This window comes from Bufo gargarizans, chromosome 5 (assembly GCF_014858855.1).
Source record: "Bufo gargarizans isolate SCDJY-AF-19 chromosome 5, ASM1485885v1, whole genome shotgun sequence".
In the NCBI taxonomy this organism is placed as follows: domain Eukaryota; kingdom Metazoa; phylum Chordata; class Amphibia; order Anura; family Bufonidae; genus Bufo; species Bufo gargarizans.
The window spans coordinates 25,549,995-25,569,325 of NC_058084.1; the positions used below are offsets into that span (position 1 = coordinate 25,549,995).

At 46.4% G+C, this 19,331-nt stretch overlaps 1 pseudogene; it reads left to right on the forward strand.

Annotated features, from left to right (window-relative positions):
- Nucleotides 1-7,997: 7,997 nt before the first annotated feature.
- Nucleotides 7,998-8,091, forward strand: LOC122939726 (annotated as a pseudogene).
- The last annotated feature ends 11,240 nt before the right edge of the window (nt 8,092-19,331 follow it).

The following is a 19,331-nucleotide window of genomic DNA, read 5'->3' on the forward strand; positions in this document are numbered from 1 at the left end:
AACGGTGACACGCCGTGTATAGTAATGTGGAATAACGGAACAGCCACGGGTTAGCCAACCAAAACTGGAACTTTACTGAATGTCAGTGAGAATCATACATGGACGCAGTTGGAAGCGCAGTTCCATGGACGACAGTTGGTTTCTATTTGAATACAGTTGGTTCTTAGAAGTACAGACTGGCCGGTTTTAGCAATGTTCTTTACAGAGTGTTGATTACAGGAGATGCAGTACAGGCGGCTTGCACACTATTCCTGACTGGTCCTGAAACATGTGACTTATTCTCCAAGGTCTAATGCCCTATCTCTGGCTTATCCTTGAAGCTATCCTTATTGAGTACCTCCTTTGTTAACTTGAGTACCTCTTGCTTTATCAGATTGGCCTCTGTTGTATTCTGTGTCCCGGCTGGTTGCTTATGATGTTTCAGCTAAAACGGATGATGACTCAGGAGGGGAACCTTTTCCTTGGATCCGGAACCCGGTTAAAGGGCCTATACTACCCTCTCCTAGTCGGCAGGCTTCATGCCTGCTCTACTCTCACAGGCCCATGGCCTGGCCTTGACTCAGACACAGGATCATCTCTGACTCCTTTTCCCACTGTCTGCCTGCTTACTACTTCCTGACTGGGCCTTATATAAACTAGGGTTCCCTAGCTCCCTCTAGTGACTAAGAGCTGGAATGACACCCTAGCCGGCCTGCACATGCACATTTCACAGTAACAGGAAGTACATAGCATGACATTACAAGATGTTTTATACCAACCTCCCCATAAATACAGGGGGAACGACAGTACCCAAGTGACCCTTCTGTAGTGACGGGGTATTACTCTCCCGTACACTACACATTGACTAAGCCGTTGAGCACAAAGTGAACCCAACCTGGGTCTGGATGAGCGGCTAACAGACAACTAAGGAGTTCCACATTCACCACGCTTAGTCACACAGGATTATTGCCCTTTTGAGGGCATGAAAATCGCGGGCGGGCCCTAAAGCAAATGGCACATAAATGCAACACTCTGCAGTGGCTGTATTGTCACGCAGAAAAGTAGAAATTGTTACAAGTTTGCGACTTGCCTAGATATTTGATTAGCCGACCCAACTTATCCACTCCGGAGACCACCCTGCTAACTGATGGGCCTGGGAAGGTTCCGTTGTGTGGCTAGTATTGGAACACCAGCCGACAGTATGAGCGTAGGAGTTACAAACCGTACAGGTTGGGGCTTTAAGACTCGCAAAATGGCGACAAAATAGCTCTGTGTCAATGCTGGACCAATCGACCGTATGCTGACACTGTGCAAGAGCGGCTGCTGCCTTAGCCGAAAATGAGCGGTGATAGTTGTAGAAAGCAGTACCACCATATTTATACCCCAAGTCTACGACTTTATACATATAGAGGTCTAACTCCTCCCTCCTAAGTGGGCTAAGCGTACAAACTACGTCCCAAACAAGCTAAATGCCAACACAAATTCAGCAATATTGAGCTTCCTATTCAATCTAACGTCCCTAGACTTTAATGTCACCGAGACCTCACCGCAAGGTATGGTTTTGTTATCTGGGACCTCATGAGTAGCTATGAGAAGAAATGCCAGATTGACATCTCTTCCTGCAAGGATGTCTTGTCGTATGCTAGCGGGTATGAAATGCGAAGGTGCAATAGTGGGAGTAGGACTGGACCCACCAGGAACATTAAACTGAGGAATAGTGGCTATTGCCGATGTCTGCCCCATCAAGCCAGAAGCAGCAGTAGACTGCTGCTTCTGGCTCTGTCTAGTCTAGCTTGAATGACAGACATAGAAGAAGCCATCGTGTTAATGACAGCGTGCAGCTGTTAGTGATGTCTGGATCGTATTCATGGAAACCACTTCCTGGCTTGGTGAAGCCGAATCTGTAGAGAGAAGACGATAAAGCTCTGCCTTGCTAGCTGAGGCTGAGAACAGAATTTCTCTTTTAGACAATTCTGCTGTCAACTTCGGGATGGTCCATGACCTCAACGAAGGTATACTGTCTCGCACTGTTTGCAGATCACCACTGTCGCGGGAGGAGGACGAGCCCTCGGCGAGAAACTCTTGAAACATCTTCCTACTAAAAGAGATAGCTAAATCAGGAGACGAGCTACCACCCACCCTGAATAACCATAACAACACCTTATTATAAATGAAGTATAGAGAACCGCCAGCTACAACCGTGAGTAAGACTTGAACCTACAGTCGTGCAACACTATACCCCAATCCTGTAGTCGTGACAGTACTAGTAAGTAATCGAGTCTGTAGTCGTGACAAGACATAGCCCTGTTGCCTGTAGTCGTGGCAGGACTTGAAATCGAGTCTGTAGTCGTGACAGACCTTTAAAAAAAAAAAATATATATTGTTTCCAGTAACCGAGACAGGCCTCAAAGCTGCGCCCTGACTAGCGAGCAATTGTGGGCCTGTATGTGCCGGAACGACACACTGGCCCCTTCAATGTCCTAAAAACGTGCCTGTAACCGTGACAGGAGCGGGTTTTATTTATTTATTTATTATTATTCCCCTTTTATTTTATTTTTTTTATTTATATTTTTTTTCTTGGTCATGTACCTTAATGGAAATGCCATAACAGTGGGCCCGACTGCATGTCCAACGACATCCATACGCGAACTGTAGAACTACTAGAAGTGCCTATCGGAAGTCTAGTGCCTGTGGACAAGGTGGAAAAATGGCGCACCCGTGATAAAAAAACGTGTAATAAAGCTAAATTGTGAATGTTTGGAGTTGTCTTGTTTGCCTAAACCTAGGGTATGTGTTATATTACTATATAGTGAAGAGACGTCCAGTGTTGCCCATCGGTAGCCTTCTCATTGGAACGTCTCTGAGGTATTTATTAGGTGGGATGTGTCTCTAAGATAACAAGGTAGCTTCAGGAAATATTTTTGTAGAATATTATCTACATATTCTTAAAGAATCGAAGTGAGGGATCTAATGGCAGATATAATGGGCATCCCAGGGGGGTTGGTTAGTAACTTGTGAATCTTTGGTAAAAAATAGAATCTTGCTGTAGACGGATGGAGCACTTTTAAAAACATTCTCTTTTTTATCAATCACTTCCCTACTATAACCTTTATTTTTGAGTTCAACAAAGTGTTCCTTATATTCGTTATTTGGATCTTGTTTTACTGGTTTAAAATGTTCGTAATCAGAAAGGATATGAAGAGATTCTGATAAATAATAACTAGAATCCATGATTATGATGCCACCCCTTTTATCCGCGCTCTTTATTACAATGTCTCTATTCTTAGCCAGAGTCTTTAAGGCTTCATATAGGTCGGGATTTAAGTTGTTCTCACTCTCTGTGATAGAAGATGAGGAAAAAGTTTATTTTAAGTTGGCCATAACCATATTATAAAAGCTATCGATGTGGGGGCCTTTGCTTTCTAAAGAGTAAAAAAATGTATATCATTTTTACACTAGATGGATTGGGGGTAATATTAGACAAGGGATCGTGTGAATCTGTGAGGACGGAAGGCTCAGGAGGGTTATCAGTGGGAAGAGGATGAGCAGTTCCTCTTTTTTTCTCATACAAATCCGTACGTTGAAGATTTTTGATTGTAAAGTGTCGATGAAGTGTTTTTTTTTTTATGAATTGGTTAAGATCAATGAACAATTCAAAAAATTTGTTTGGTTTGTGGGATAAAAAGAGTCTCTTTTTTAACTGTTCTATTTCATTTTGTGTGAGTAGGTGTTTGGATAGGTTAAAGATTCCATTCTCTCTCTTTGTCCTTACTTATAAGATCTGATCGTTCATTAGTTGTTTGGGTCTGGATTTTTTGTTTAAGGGTGCGTCTGTTTCTGTCTCCCCTGCATCCTCTAAATCTGTGTTTTTTCTTTTTCATGCTTGAGACTAGGGTGTAGAAATGAGTGATTTTCAATGGCCGGGCAGTCAACGGTGTACTCAGATGTGGGGAATCTAGTGATTCGATCATGGGACTTAAGGCCAGGATGCTGGTTAGAATCTTCCTGGTTGGTGGGGTGGAATCCACAGTGCGTGGTGTTGGGGAAACCTTGTCTAAAAAAAGAGCTCTCTGTTAGATTTGATGAAAGGGCTAAAACATGTTCTGAATTAGCAGAGGATACAGAATAAGTGGAAATATTCAATATTTCTTTGGGTGTGGAAGGTGAATTAATAGTTGGACTGGAACTTTCAGTTTGGGTATATTGAGTATCAAGGACCTCTCTCTCAGCATATTCATCTTCAGATTGCCCTGTAGTGCATGGAAGTGTGGTAGACAGGGGTTGTAGTTATAGCACAGCTGGAGTGCCGGGGGTTAGCCATCACAGCCCTAGAGGCTCATGGTCTTAAAATACTAGTTTATTAAGCAAAAACGGGGACACTAAGAAATAAGGGACATGGACTGTTATCTTCAGCTGAAATTAGCAGATGTCTAACGCCAGCCAGTTTAATTACGATGTTTCTCCTGACAAAAGCCTTTTTAATAACATGTTAATATGTAAACATTCACTAGAATAAAATTTGACCAAAAAAGCAATACAAAAATAAAGATTAATGGCCAAAAAAAAGGTATTTTTTTTTACTATTTAAACAATTGCAAACATTTGTCTTCTTGGAAATAATATTTGCTACATTTTCTCCAGAGTACAGGATATCATGCTCTTAAATTATGATTTCACAGACTGATAGCTGGTCAATCTCTGTCCAGTTATTATATTGTAGAGGGACATTATTATGTGAAATCCTAAATTTGTTGCTTGTCTGCCCTGCATCTAAAACTACTTACCGTAGCTGTTATCTTTTAATGTCATCCTTACAAGGGCACTCTTGATTCAACATATTTTGTGGTAAAGTAGGAGCTCGTGACAACCAACCGCTAGAGATTTCACCTTTGAAAAGTTTGAGAACGTCAATTGCCAGATTTTCAAGGTAGTTCAGTTTCTCGCAAACGTTCCGAACAATCCATCTCCCTTTGCCTTTTGGTATTTTCAATGCAGTGCGAAAAGATTCCTTCGCCATATTTTTTATTCTATTTTTTGGCACCATGACTACGGCCAACATATTTGTGTGTTAGTGCTGCCAGTTGGGTTCGTGCCTCCATCCTGTCAGTCCCAAAATAATGCGCTTACTTTGGTATTTTAGAGTCAGGGGGTTCACTTTGTTAATGATAAGGAAATTTAGAAATACCGATATTTGCAAAACAGCAGTAACTTGATATGTGTGTCCGCATATAATGATTCACCAAATATATAAACACATATATAAATACATAATTGTGGACAGATTACATTCATGACAGTGATTACAAGACAATACTGCGACAACATTAAAAGTCCCCCCTTACATCACTCCTGCTGGCGTCAGCACAGTATTTGCAGGATCTTTGCACAATTATCAATAATACTGTTGTACAGTCACTAATAACCAGTGAATTCCAGATTAACGTTAGTTAACTGTGCTGGTCAAAATTAGTTGATTAACACCCTTTTATATTGTCAGAGCTGAACTTATAATCTATTACTTGGAGTTACCTAGGCGTACTTCCATGCATTTTATCATACGACAGCTCAATACACTACATGGCCTCTGTATTCTAATATCAACAGTAAATTCACATTATCCAATCACAACTATCAGAAATATAACATCCATACATACTTAAATGGCAGAAAGGGGCACATAAGCCATGGTTTAAAAGAAGTGTGACACTTACATAGCACAGAACAGTTTATTCCAGGAGTGATGGGAGGGCTCCAACACCTACGCGCGTTTCGCCTTTGCTTCCTCTTGGGGGCGCATCCCTCCACTATAACCAACACACCTTATATACCCACATCAATTAAATCTATTTGGACAATTAGAACAGCGCACCTGTAACCTCATGGCTGGATTAACATTTACTCCATCCTCACCCAGGAACATGGACGCCCACTTCTCGCTGGATTTCGCTTAGTCTCATCAGACTCCCGGCGCTGGGGAATCACATGGGAGACCACACGAAGGGGAAGTGAAACTACTCCCAGCCTCACACCCGCAAATGCGGGAAGGGAGTCGCATATTCACCATCTTGGCTAGGGGCAATTCTGCCCTCATTTCAAATGTATTAGGCGGCCACATACAGAGATGGAGAATGGCCATATACACTGGGAGATTGTATTTTTTCAGCCACAGGGCATCCAGAACTCCCCCCATGGGTCAATATAAATATTGATGATCACCCTTATTTATACACTTCTTAACCTCTGCTTCTATCCAAATACATAGTGATAAAACAATATATAAATGCATCCTTAAACTATATGCTAAAATCGTCATCATTATCGATAGCCGCTGGTAGCGCTCGCAAAAATCCCAATGACAGATCAAGATTCAATTATATTATAAAAAATGATCACTCCTTATTCATAACTGAAGGATTGAAGGTATCTAAAGTCCTTTCATCTTGACGTATCTGGGCATAACGGGACCAAAATACTGTGGATATCAAGTAGTGTTGGCTGGAAAGATGCATAAATGAAAACAGTTAAAAACAATTTCATATATACACTAATATTATCAAATACATAAACTGTTAAAATGCCGGGCCATGAGCACGGTCATATGAAAAAGAGGTGGGGATACCCAATATCAATGACTTACAAAACTATTACCCTTATTGAGTCCAAATTGAGTGACTATGTTAAGAATACAAATTCACCTTGTTTCTTTTTGACTCAAGATCTTTTTTTTCCACTCTCCGCCTCTAGGGGAAATGATCACCCGATCAATTCACCTAAAGCACAGGAGGGATCCATCAGAGTTATGTTTCTAACTTAAAGTATCTGGCCACTGTCTGTAGCTGTGTAGAGTCCTCCTCATCCTTTGCTGCTTCTATTGAGAGTACATGTTCTCTGATCCTTCTAGACTGTCTTGATGTCAAGCCAACATAGATAAGGCTACATGGACAAATCGCCCAATAAATCACCCCAATTGTGGTACAAGTGATTGGGTGCGTGATTTTGAATTCTCTATCATGAGTAGAGTTCCAAAAATGTGTAGCCCTCTCCATATTGACACAGGCCACACATTTACCACACCCCTTGTTTCCCCAGGGAATTCTCTTGGTACCAAAGAGGCCAGGCTCTTTCCGGACATAGTGGCTCTGGACCAAATAGCTCGCCGATAAGTAATGGATAGCGTGGTAGGAACTGTTGCAACTGCGGGTCGATCGTAAGGATCTACCAGTGAGGACATACTCTAGTAGAGACAAAATGAATTTGCATCTTCCCTTACCCATATTGGTGGTGTGTAGAAAAAATTCCGCCGCCTTCAAACCATCTTGATGTCTTATGGAGGTGTAGATTGACTCTACATTGCAAGTGGCAATGATCATGTCTGGTTCTAACTGTATATCCTCCACCTTCTTTAATATATCTGTGGTGTCTTGCAAGTATGAAGGTAGTTCTTCCACCAATGGGTGTAGAAAATGTTCCACATATCTACAGATAGGGTCGTTCAAACTGTTTATTCCTGATACGATTGGTCTTCCGGGTGGGTTAATCAAGTCCTTGTGCACCTTGGGAAGAAAGTACAGAGTAGGGGTCACTGTGCATACAAGAGGTGTGAATGTTGTTTATCAGATATCATTCCTTCTTCCACTCCTTGGTGGAGTATCCCTTCCAATTCCTGTTTCAATTTCATCAAGGGATTAAAGGAAATCTGTCACCAGAATCATCACCATTAAACTAAAACTATTGTCTTGTAGAACTTAGTACCTCCTTTCCAGATGTGCTTTTCTTTCCTTGCTGCTTGGTTTCTATCTTGGAAAAATCCACTTTATTCCTTATGCAAATGAGCCAGTAAGGTGCCCAGAGGGGCGTTATTTTTGTTCGGTGCCCAGGCCCGCCCTCCAGCAGAGCCCAAGCACGCCTTTCCTCGGCTCATACTCTATGCCCCCCCCACCCACTATATCACTAACAGAAAATAATCTCGCCCACCCTTGCTTTCAGCGCCGCTGAGAAATCTACAAGTATAGGATACGATCGCTTCTCGGCCTTTTGGCTAAGATCAAGTGTAGTATCTGTTCTTATCAGTCTGCCTTTTCTTGCCGGCCCAGGTCCTTGTGGGTACCCCCTGCACTCTGCCTTTGAGCATCGTTGATTAAATTCAGCTTCCGCTTTTCCCCAGGGAACAAGAGTGCTTTGGTCTCCGACCTCCTCTTGGCCTGTGGCTTAATAGTCTTGGTGTACGACGTTAGACAGTGCTTACTTGGATCTCGACAGCCCGAACACGACTACTGGAAGATCTTCTCCGACTGTGATTCAGGAGAAGACTTTGCGAAGACTCGACGAGGAACCCCGACGACGAGGACTGAAGACTTCGGCCTGAAGACTCGGGCCTCGGGGGACCCCGACGAGGAAAAAAGGCTCGGCGAAGCTCTCCCTCGGAAGAAGCTCCGCCCAGCAAGAAGACTTTCAAGGGAGAGGAAGGCAGGAAGAAGCCATGGCCTCTACCTCAACTTCCAAGCCTCCCAAGAAGAAGACTAAGAAGACCGCAGAAGGAAGAAAGGCCACGGCAAAGGACCTCCAGGAAACTTCAGCCTCCACTTCATCGGCTGCAGACCCGGTGGCGACCACCCCTCGGAAGCAACAGGAAGGCCAGAAGCCCGGTCCCGGCTCCCCTCCTCTGGAGCCCTGGATGAGGCAGACGGTCGTCCTGAAGCTAAAGGAAGTGGACAGGAGAGCGCCGGACCTCAGCCAAGATGTGTTTGGCAAGAAGATGGTCCTGGAGCAGGGATTTGCCAAACCGGAAGTGACGAGCATTCACTCCCTCTTCGCTGGGGTGTTCTGGATAACCTTCGCTTCCGTGGCCATCTGCAAGAGGTACAGGGAGATAGTGAAAGCTGCACAGCCGGACTCCCCGTTTCGACGCTTTGTGGGCAGCTGCCCAGTCCAGAGAGAAGAAAGGAGAGTAACCGTCGCCGTGCGGAACCCACACATCCCAGGCAAGGATATCGTCACCTACTTGAAGCGTTTCTGCACCGTGATGAGGGACCCCACCCACATCCTTGACGGAAACGGCTTCTGGACCGGCAAGTGGTCAGTCATCGTCCGTCTGAACAGGGACCAAAACAGACCCGGACGGAGTGCAACACCTACCCCCGACCTTCTCGCTAGGCAATTCCCAGGCGCTCATCTATTACACCGACATGCTGCAGACCTGCAGGAAATGTGGCAAGAAGGGGCATAGGCTGAGTGACTGCAAGGAAGCGGCCAGCTGGATCTGTCGTTTGGCAGGGCATGAAACCCGGGACTGCCCTAAGAAGACGGCATGCAACCTGTGCGGACTGGCTTCACACATCTACAAGGACTGCCCACAAAGAGAACGCACCTGGGCAGCGGTCGCAGCCGGAGCACCGGCCAGCGGGAAACCCACCGCAGCCGCACCCCCGGCAGCAACAAGACCCAAAGTGAAGGAGTCCAAACAGAAGGAGGGTAAGCAGACACCTGCCCTAGGCCACGCTTCCGCCCCTCCCCTCTCCTCTCCCGGCCCCCCTCCCGCCCCGTCGTCACCACCACTGAGGATTCCCTTATCCAACTGCCCATTACCTCAGTGGCACCCTCCACCGCCCCAAGCCCAACCAGCCCCATTGCCACCACTGCAGCAGCACTAACCCCTCCTCCAGCTGCTGTAGCCCTCTCTATTTGGAGGATTTTCCCCCTCTTGACTCCCCAGAGGTCAGGAAAGGGGAGGGACAGCCCCATCGCTGACCACTCCAAAAAGAAGATGGTCGAGGTAGAGGACCGGGCCTCACCCGACAAAGAGGAAACAGAGCAGCAGACGGAAGAACCGGTGGCCACCAACGAGGACCCCCAACAGCAAACCCTCCACCACCCTGTTAGCCTCGATGAAACCGAGGTGGAGGAAATAGTGGCCAACGGAGCAACCGCCGACCCGATACGGCTACAGATAACCCTAGAGGAAATCGTAGCCAACTTTGCGCTGTTGCAGCGGCAACCCACAGACAGCGGACAAGAAATAAAGAAGCCGCCGGACGACCGGAGTGGTAACTAAGATGTATCGTTTCCGCTAACCTCTTTCTTTCTCTCACATGATGGCGAATTTTAACCTTTTTACCATCAATGATAGGAGCATCAGGGACAGGTTCCGACGTCAGACGGTACTAACCATTCTTACTGCACAGGTTGCCGACGTGTTTATGTTACAGGAGTGTTCTTTGGCCCCCTCTAGGTCACACAACCATCTGGCCAGGGAGTGGTCCCACGGCCCCTCCTACTGGTCCGGTGGTGGCGACTGCAAGTCGGCCGAGGTTGTCATCCTCCTCAGGGGAAACGCGTTCACACTTGACTCCGTCCAGGAGCTTGTCTGCGGCAGACTACTTGTCGTAGACGGCTCCTGGGCGGGAGAGCCGGTTAGGCTCATCAACGTGTACGCCTCCCCTGACAAGGGTGAGCGACTGGAGCTCTTCCAGGCCCTCCGACTGCAACTCGCCACCACCAGGACCGTAGTGATGGCCGGGGATTTCAACTGCCCGATCGAGGAGGACGGACGCAGCTCCGGGACGTCAAGCAAGCTTGATGTCACTTTCAAACTGCTCATTGAAATGGTGACCGAGGCGCGTCTGCAGGACGTTGTGGGCTCCATGGGGAAAGGCTCCATTAATTACACGTGGAGCCGACCCAATGGCTCACTTCGTTCTCGGATCGACTTTGTGTTTACCTCTCGGGCAGTCAGGCGGTGTAGGCACTCTATGGTCCCTTGCTTCTTCTCCGATCACAGGGCCATTCAGGTCCAGTGCACCCTAGGCACCGGGTTCCCCCCCGGCCGAGGGTCCTGGAAACTGAACTGCGCCCTGCTGAATCGCGAGGATGTGCTTGCGGAACCTAGGGAGGTCTACATAGCCTGGCGGAATGTCAAATGCTTGTTCAAACAGACTAGTGACTGGTGGGAGTATGTTAAAGTCCGGTTTCGTTGTTTCTTTCAGGCCAAGCAACAACACCTGGCGTGTGAGAAGAAGAGGGCCTTCAGAGCGCTGCAGCGTGAGCTGCGGTCCCTGCAAGACCTTCACCGGTGCGGCTGGAGTGTTAGAGAGGAGCTGGAAGGGGCCAAAAAGAGCTTGAAAAGGCACTTTGAGGAGGAATCCAAGCTAATCGTCTTCCGTTCCAAAGTGGAAAACCTGGATAAGGATGAGAAGTGTAACTCGTTCTTTTTCAGGAAACTCCACGCCGGCCACACGCCCCTAAACGAACTTCGAGACAAAGACGGCAACATGCGTTCGGGGAAGGAGGAAGTAATGGGAGTCGTCACAGACTACTACAGCGACCTCTACTCCCTGAAGAACACCGACCAGAAGGCCGCCGATAAATTCCTGTCAGGTATCATTAACCATCTTGATCCGGCAGGTGCGGAGGCCATGGATGACCCTCTGACGGTGGGGGAGGTGCTCTCTGCCGCTAGATCCTTTAGGTCCGGCAGGACCCCGGGCAGTGATGGCCTCCCAGCAGAGCTCTATGTAGCGCTGGGGGACCTGATCTGTCCGGACCTGTTGGAACTGTATGAGGAGATGGTGGTGGAGGGTACAATGCCCCCATCCTTGAGGGAAGGAATGATCATGATCCTGTATAAGCGGAAGGGGGAGAGATGTGACCTGAAAAACTGGCTTCCCATATCTCTCCTGAACGTGGACTACAAGATCCTCGCCAAGGTACTGGCCAACCGGCTGAAGGTCGTCATCGGCGGAATCGTCCACCCGGACCAGACCTGCGGAATTCCCGGCCGCAGGATCGCAGACAGCCTCGCTCTTGTGAGTGACACGGTGCACTACATCCAGGACCGCCGTGTTCATGCCGCCCTGGTCAGCCTGGACCAGGAGAAGGCATTTGACCGGGTCTCTGACGAGTTTATGGGCATGTGCTGTGCAGGCTAGGTCTAGGCAGGAGGTTCTGTTCTTTTGTTGACCTAATGTACCTTGATATTTGCAGCACGGTGTTGGTGAACGGTTGGAAGACTGACCCCTTCCCTGTCCTCTCTGAGGTCAGGCAAGGCTGCCCTCTTTCACCTCTCCTTTTTGTTTGTGTTATAGAACCCTTTGCGGAGGCTATCCGACAGAATGGGGAGATCAGAGGGATCACCGCACCCGGACCTGGACACTGCGAGGTCAAGTGCTCGCTGTACATGGACGACGTGACCGTCTTCTGCGCTGATCGGCGTTCGGTGACTTCACTCGTCTAGACGTGCGAGGAGTTCGGACAAGCTTCAGGGGCCAAAGTCAACTGCGGCAAGTCAGAAGCCATGCTCTTCGGGGACTGGCAACTGGCCTCTTCTGCCCCCTTCCCATTTACCACCAAATCGGGCTACATCAAAATTCTGGTAGTTTGGTTCGGGAAGGAAGGCGCAGCCCTCAAGTCTTGGGAAGATTGCTTGGCCAAGGTGAATCAAAGAATTGGACTGTGGAGCCTTAGACACCTCACAATCGAATGGAAAGCACTCGTCCTGCGTAATGAAGTTCTGCCCGTGCTACAGTACACCGCACAGGCATGGGGGCCACCGTTTCCAGGGCCATCACCAGGACAGTGTTTCGCTTCATCTGGGGATCTAAGATGGACAGAGTGAAACGAGCCATCATGTACAAAGAGCCCCGAAAGGGCGGAAAAGGCATACCGGACCTGCCCACTTTACTGCGGATCACCTTTGTTTGTGACAGCGTTCGGCGGACTCTGAGAACTGCTAACGGCTCTGCGGGCAAGGCTATGTCTCGCTTTTTCCTCCTGCCCCTCTGGAGGGGACTGGGCTGGGACAAGTGGGACAGCTCCATCCCTTACAACTGGCCCGCTCCCTGGTTCTACGGGGACGTCGTTAGGTTTGTGAGGGAACACCAGCTGGAGGGCCTCAAACCAGACTTGTGGAAGCCAAAAACTATCCACAAACTCATCAGAGCAAAGGACATGGTGGAGTCAATTCCAGGGATCCAGGTCGACACCGTAGAGACAGTTTGGACTAATGTGTCGTCAAACAGGTTGACCAACGGGCATAAGGACTTGTCATGGATGGCCATTCAGGGCGGACTGCCCATCCGGTCATTCATGCATGCCCGCAATCTGTGCAAAACCAGGTGCTGCCCCAGGTGCCCTTTCGTGGAGGAAACATCTTATCACCTGTTTTGGGAGTGCCCTTTTGCACAGCGCCTGTTGGACGCCCTGGAACATGAACTCAAAGACTCTGTACCCAGGAACAGCCTGCAATGCACTTCGGTGCTGTATGGACTATTTCCTGGGATTCATACTGTTGGAGCCATCCAGGAGGCCTGGCGCCTTATGAACTGTTTTAAGGACGCTATTTGGTTTGCTAGGAACCGGCTCATCCTCAGGAGGGAGAACAAGTCCGTCCTGGACTGCTGCAGACTTATCCATAGTCTGTTGCGGGACTACAACATCTCGGACGTTGACGAAGAAGAAGAGGACTAAACCCCTCTCCCCCCGTTTGTATTTGTCCTCTCAAAAAAGCTTTGGGCATGTGATTCCCCCTCCCTACCCCCTCCTCCCCACTTCCTCTTCCCTCATCACTGTCTAAATGCTTTGTTGGAAGGTTTTGTGATTGAATAGGTATGCTAGTGTAGCATTCATTGCGATGTATAGTGTAGGTTAGCCTGTACTTTACATAACAATGCCATGCTCGTAAAGACGATTGTAAGTAATTTATTATGTACTGATTCGTGGCCTGTGCTGCGTGACAGTACTAAAGTATGTATGTATGACGACTGATTGTAATAAAGGTGTTTCAATAAAAAAAAAAATAGGATAGTTTTAGTTTAATGGTGATGATTCTGGTGACAGATTTCCTTTAACAATTACTATGATCCAATTGTCTATAGGCCTCTCTTTCATACATATTAGTTGGCCCTATAACAACGTTCCCACCCTTGTCCGCAGATTTTTCACTACATCCTTCCCCGCAGATTTTTCACTACATCCTTCCATTGTTGGATCTCCCTCAGTGCCGTTATCTCTACTATCCCCACTAGAGATTTTAGATACTTCTCCAACTACGAGCTGCACAAAAAGCTCGACATTGGGATAAAGGTATAGGGGAGGAAACCTTGTTGATTTCGGGATTAATTGTTTTGCATTTCCTCCTGTTCTTCTAATAGTGCTGTAAGGGCAGCCAGGGCCTCCTGTTATGGTCGAGTTGTGAAGTTTGGATCCATTTTTTGACTGAAAAGTTTCCTAAAAACGAGCTTTCTGGCGAAAAGGTGTATGTCTTTTACTGTGGAAAAATAGTCGAAATTGCATGTAGGTGAAAAAGATAGTCCTTTACCCAGTATCCTAATCTGATCTTGGGTCAGAGCATGACTAGAAAGGTAGATTACCTGCAGTTGTTTATTCCCCTCAGGGCGTCTCTTCCCTAAGGGTTGTTGGGCATCCCCCATCTTGCGCTTTGTAAATCTCTTAGGCCCCTTTCACACGGGCGAGTATTCCGCACGGATGCAATGCGAGAGGTGAACGCATTGCACCCGCAATGAATACCGACCCATTCATTTCTATGGGGCTGTTCACATGAGTGGTGATTTTCACGCATCACTTGTGCGTTGCGTGAAAATCGCAGCATGCTCCTCTTTGTGCGTTGCAGTGCGATAATCCACGCAACGCAGGCCCCATAGAAGTGAATGGGGTTGCGTGAAAATCACAAGCATCCGCAAGCAAGTGCTGTGCGATTTTCACGCACGGTTGCTAGGAGACCTCCATCTTCAGACAATGACGCTGCTGTTGAAATTGATGTGGAGCGCATTCTTCTCCAGGGGTACTATTTCTCCAACTGTATACTTTGTTCTCCATATCTTGGAGGTCAGGCTAGAATTTATTTGTCTTGATAGTCTGTCTCTCCCATATAAGAAAAGAATCTTCCATCTCTTTCTTATACTCTTCCAATTTCCCAGGGGCGAACTTCTGGGACAATTGTGCCTCATTGGCACTAATATCCGACTGTTTTCATTTATGCATCTTTCCAAACAACACTACTTGATGCTCACAGTATTTTGGTCCCGTTATGCCCAGATACGTGAAGATGAAAGGACTTCAGTTATGAATAATGAGTGATCATCGGGGAGTTTCCCCCTTTAATTTCCCCTTTTAGGGAATTTTTTATAATATAATTGAATCTTGATCTGCCATTGGGATCTTTGCAGGCGCTATCGATATTGATGATGATTTTAGACATTTAGTTTAAGGATGCATATATATGTATTTGTATATACAGTTCACAGCATATCACCTTTGCACTTTGCACCTGCGCCGAATACTGAAGGGGATGGCGCGAGATTTACACAGCAGACGAGGCCAGCAGGAGAATCAACGCTGGCCTCGCCCTGTCAATCAAGACAGAAGGGCGTTGAAATGAGGTGGGCAAACGGAGCCTCTAGGGCAGTGATGGCTAACCTTGGCACTCCAGCTCTGGTAAAACTACAACTCCCAAGATGCCCCCCTTGCTTGGCTGCTCTCAGAACTCTGTAGAAATAAATGGAGCATGCTGAGAGTCGTAGTTTCACCACAAGCTGGAGTGCCAAGGTTAGCCATCACTGCTAACCCTCTCCCCCCCCACCGCCTCCTAGAGGCTCATTTGCATATAATTAAAGTTAAAATTACATGAAAACGGGGGAATACTTAAAAGAAAAGCAAGAGTTAAATTCCGGTGACATTTTCACATCTATAATGTCAGCCTGTTTAATAGCGAAAATTGGGGTGACAGAAACCCTTTAACATGCATAATAAAATAAGAACTGTAATAAAAAATTTTAAAAATATATATTAAAAGTATATGTAAACCGAAATAGGTATTCACAGATTAACACACATGAATTGTACTCAGATTCATAGTATATTGCCTGATATGAAGAGGATAATCTTTGCACATAATAACCATGACCCAATATACTTTGTGCCTGTGAATACGATCTCACTATATCAGTTAGCTTCTGGTGTATTTTCTAAAAGTCCAAGTCCATCAAGTTGATATAGTTTATATATGATAACAGTCCCAGTAAAGGTAGAAGGCAGCTCTCACCTGCTCGTCCACTATTTGAGCACGGAAGTCGCATCTGGAGACGATGATAAGTAGCAAGAAACAAAGAGATATCCAGCTCCAAAACTAGTGGTACTGCCACTATTTTTGGAGCTGGATATCTTTTTGTTTCTTGCAGTTTATATATGATGATTTAAACCTGTGCATATATTTAGGATTGAAGATGTAGCTATAATTAATCCATAATTTGATACCGCAAGTTTGCTTGAGCATAATAAAAATTTTCGCTAATAATTCATGCGAACACCTCAGTCAGTATCTGGTGTGGCCACCATTTGCCTCACGCAGTGCAACACATCTCCGCCGCATAGAGTTGATCTGGTTGTTGATTGTGGAATGTTGGTCCACTCCTCTTCTGTGCAAAGTTGCAGAATATTGGCAGGAACTGTTTCCTTTATGAGATGTACAGGTCTCCCAGTCTATATCTGGGTAGTTGAAGTCCCCGATAATAACCACCTCATTATGATTTGCCGCCTCGTCTATCTCATTTAGTGGTAGATTTTCTGTGGACTCTGGTATATTAGGTGGTTTATAGTAAACTCCTATTAGTAATTTATTATTGTTTTTAGCTCCATGTATTTCTACCCACAGTGACTCCACATGTTCATGTCCCTCATTTATATATTCTCGGAGTGTGGGCTTTAGACAGGACTTTACATAAAGGAGAACCCCTCCTCATCTCCGGTTTTGACGATCCTTTCTAACCAGACTGTAACCCTGTACATTAACTGCCCAGTCATAGCTATCATCCAACCGTGTCTCAGTTATTCCCACTGTCATAGCTATCCTCCAGCCGTGTCTCAGTTATTCCCACTGTCATAGCTATCCTCCAGCCGTGTCTCAGTTATTCCCACTGTCATAGCTATCCTCCAGCCGTGTCTCAGTTATTCCCACTGTCATAGCTATCATCCAGCCGTGTCTGTTATTCCCACTGTCATAGCCATCATCCAGCCGTGTCTCAGCTATTCCCACTGTCATAGCTATCATCCAGCCATGTCTCAGTTATTCCCACTGTCATAGCTATCATCCAGCCATGTCTCAGTTATTCCCACTGTCATAGCTATCATCCAGCCGTGTCTCAGTTATTCCCACTGTCATAGCTATCATCCAGCCGTGTCTCAGCTATTCCCACTGTCATAGCTATCATCCAGCCGTGTCTCAGCTATTCCCACTGTCATAGCTATCATCCAGCCGTGTCTCAGCTATTCCCACTGTCATAGCTATCATCCAGCCGTGTCTCAGTTATTCCCACTGTCATAGCTATCATCCAGCCGTGTCTCAGTTATTCCCACTGTCATAGCTATCCTCCAGCCATGTCTCAGTTATTCCCACTGTCATAGCTATCATCCAGCTGTGTCTCAGTTATCCCCACTGTCATAGCTATCATCCAGCCATGTCTCAGTTATTACCACTGTCATAGCTATCATCCAGCCATGTCTCAGTTATTCCCACTGTCATAGCTATCATCCAGCCATGTCTCAGTTATTCCCACTGTCATAGCTATCCTCCAGCCGTGTCTCAGTTATTCCCACTGTCATAGCTATCATCCAGCCATGTCTCAGTTATTCCCACTGTCATAGCTATCATCCAGCCATGTCTCAGTTATCCCCACTGTCATAGCCATCATCCAGCCGTGTCTCAGTTATTCCCCCTGTCATAGCTATCCTCCAGCCGTGTCTCAGTTATTCCCACTGTCATAGCTATCCTCCAGCCGTGTCTCAGTTATTCCCACTGTCATAGCTATCATCCAGCCATGTCTCAGTTATTCCCACTGTCATAGCTATCATCCAGCCATGTCTCAGTTATTCCCACTATGTCATAGCTATCATCCAGCCGTGTCTCAGTTATTCCCCCTGTCATAGCTATCCTCCAGCCGTGTCTCAGTTATTCCCACTGTCATAGCTATCCTCCAGCCATGTCTCAGTTATCCCCACTGTCATAGCCATCATCCAGCCGTGTCTCAGTTATTCCCCCTGTCATAGCTATCCTCCAGCCGTGTCTCAGTTATTCCCACTGTCATAGCTATCATCCAGCCATGTCTCAGTTATTCCCACTGTCATAGCTATCATCCAGCCATGTCTCAGTTATTCCCACTATGTCATAGCTATCATCCAGCCATGTCTCAGTTATTCCCACTGTCATAGCCATCATCCAGCCGTGTCTCAGTTATTCCCACTATGTCATAGTCCTCCTCACACATCACTAATTCCAGATCCCCAGTTTTATTAGTCAGGCTTCTGGCTTTAGTATACATACATTTGAGAGGTTTATGTATATTTTTTACCCTACACCTTTCCTTCTGAACTGTTCTAGTCCCTCCTTCCATTCCTCCCCCAGTCCCACTACCTTGCCCCCGGTCTCTATCTTCCCCTCCTATAACATAATTACCATCCCCCCAGTCCCTAGTTTAAACACTCCTCCAACCTTCTAGCCATCTTCTCCCCAGCACAGCTGCCCCTTCCCCATTCAGGTGCAGCCCTTCCATACGATAGAGCCTGTAGCCGATAGAGAAGTCGCCCAGTTCTCCAGGAACCCAAACCTCTCCTTCCTGCACCAGTTCTGGAGCCACTTGTTAATCTCCCTAATCTCCTGCTGCCTTTCTTGTGTGGGTCGTGGTACAGGCAGTATTTCGGAAAATACTACCTTTGAGGTCCTTGCCTTAAGATTTTGACCTAAATCCCTGAATTCAATGCCTCTCAGTGTTGCAACTTGCCTATTTAGAGACTCGATTTGCGATTCCAAACAGATAATTTTCTCACATCTTGAACAAAGATATACCCCCTCGAACGGCTGTTCCAGGACTGCATACATCATGCAAGATGAGCACTGGACGGCGTTGTCAATTGTGCAACACATACTAAATGGGGATTACACCACAAAAGCGAAAAATACTATATAATGTAGTACTAAGAAACTGGCTAATTGCAGTCCCCCACTGAAGTCCCTGAATCCAACGTCACTTAATCTTAAGTCACACACTTAATCAACCAGATGTCGCGGTCAAACTTGCGTTATATATCTGCTTATATAAATATAGATGAAGCTCACTACACCAGCCTGGTTTGTTTTCCCTCTGGAAAAGAGGTTATCCCCAGCTCTTCAGTGAAGCTTTACTCTCTTGCTACATATGTTAGTCCAATAGGATCCTTATTATGATGCTCCTTAAAATGTTTGGATACCGTGTGTTTGTCACGCACACTGTACCATATATATGACATTTGTTGTATTGCATGTCGAAAATTCTTTAATTTGCCATTTGTATGTATTTTGTGCCGAATGT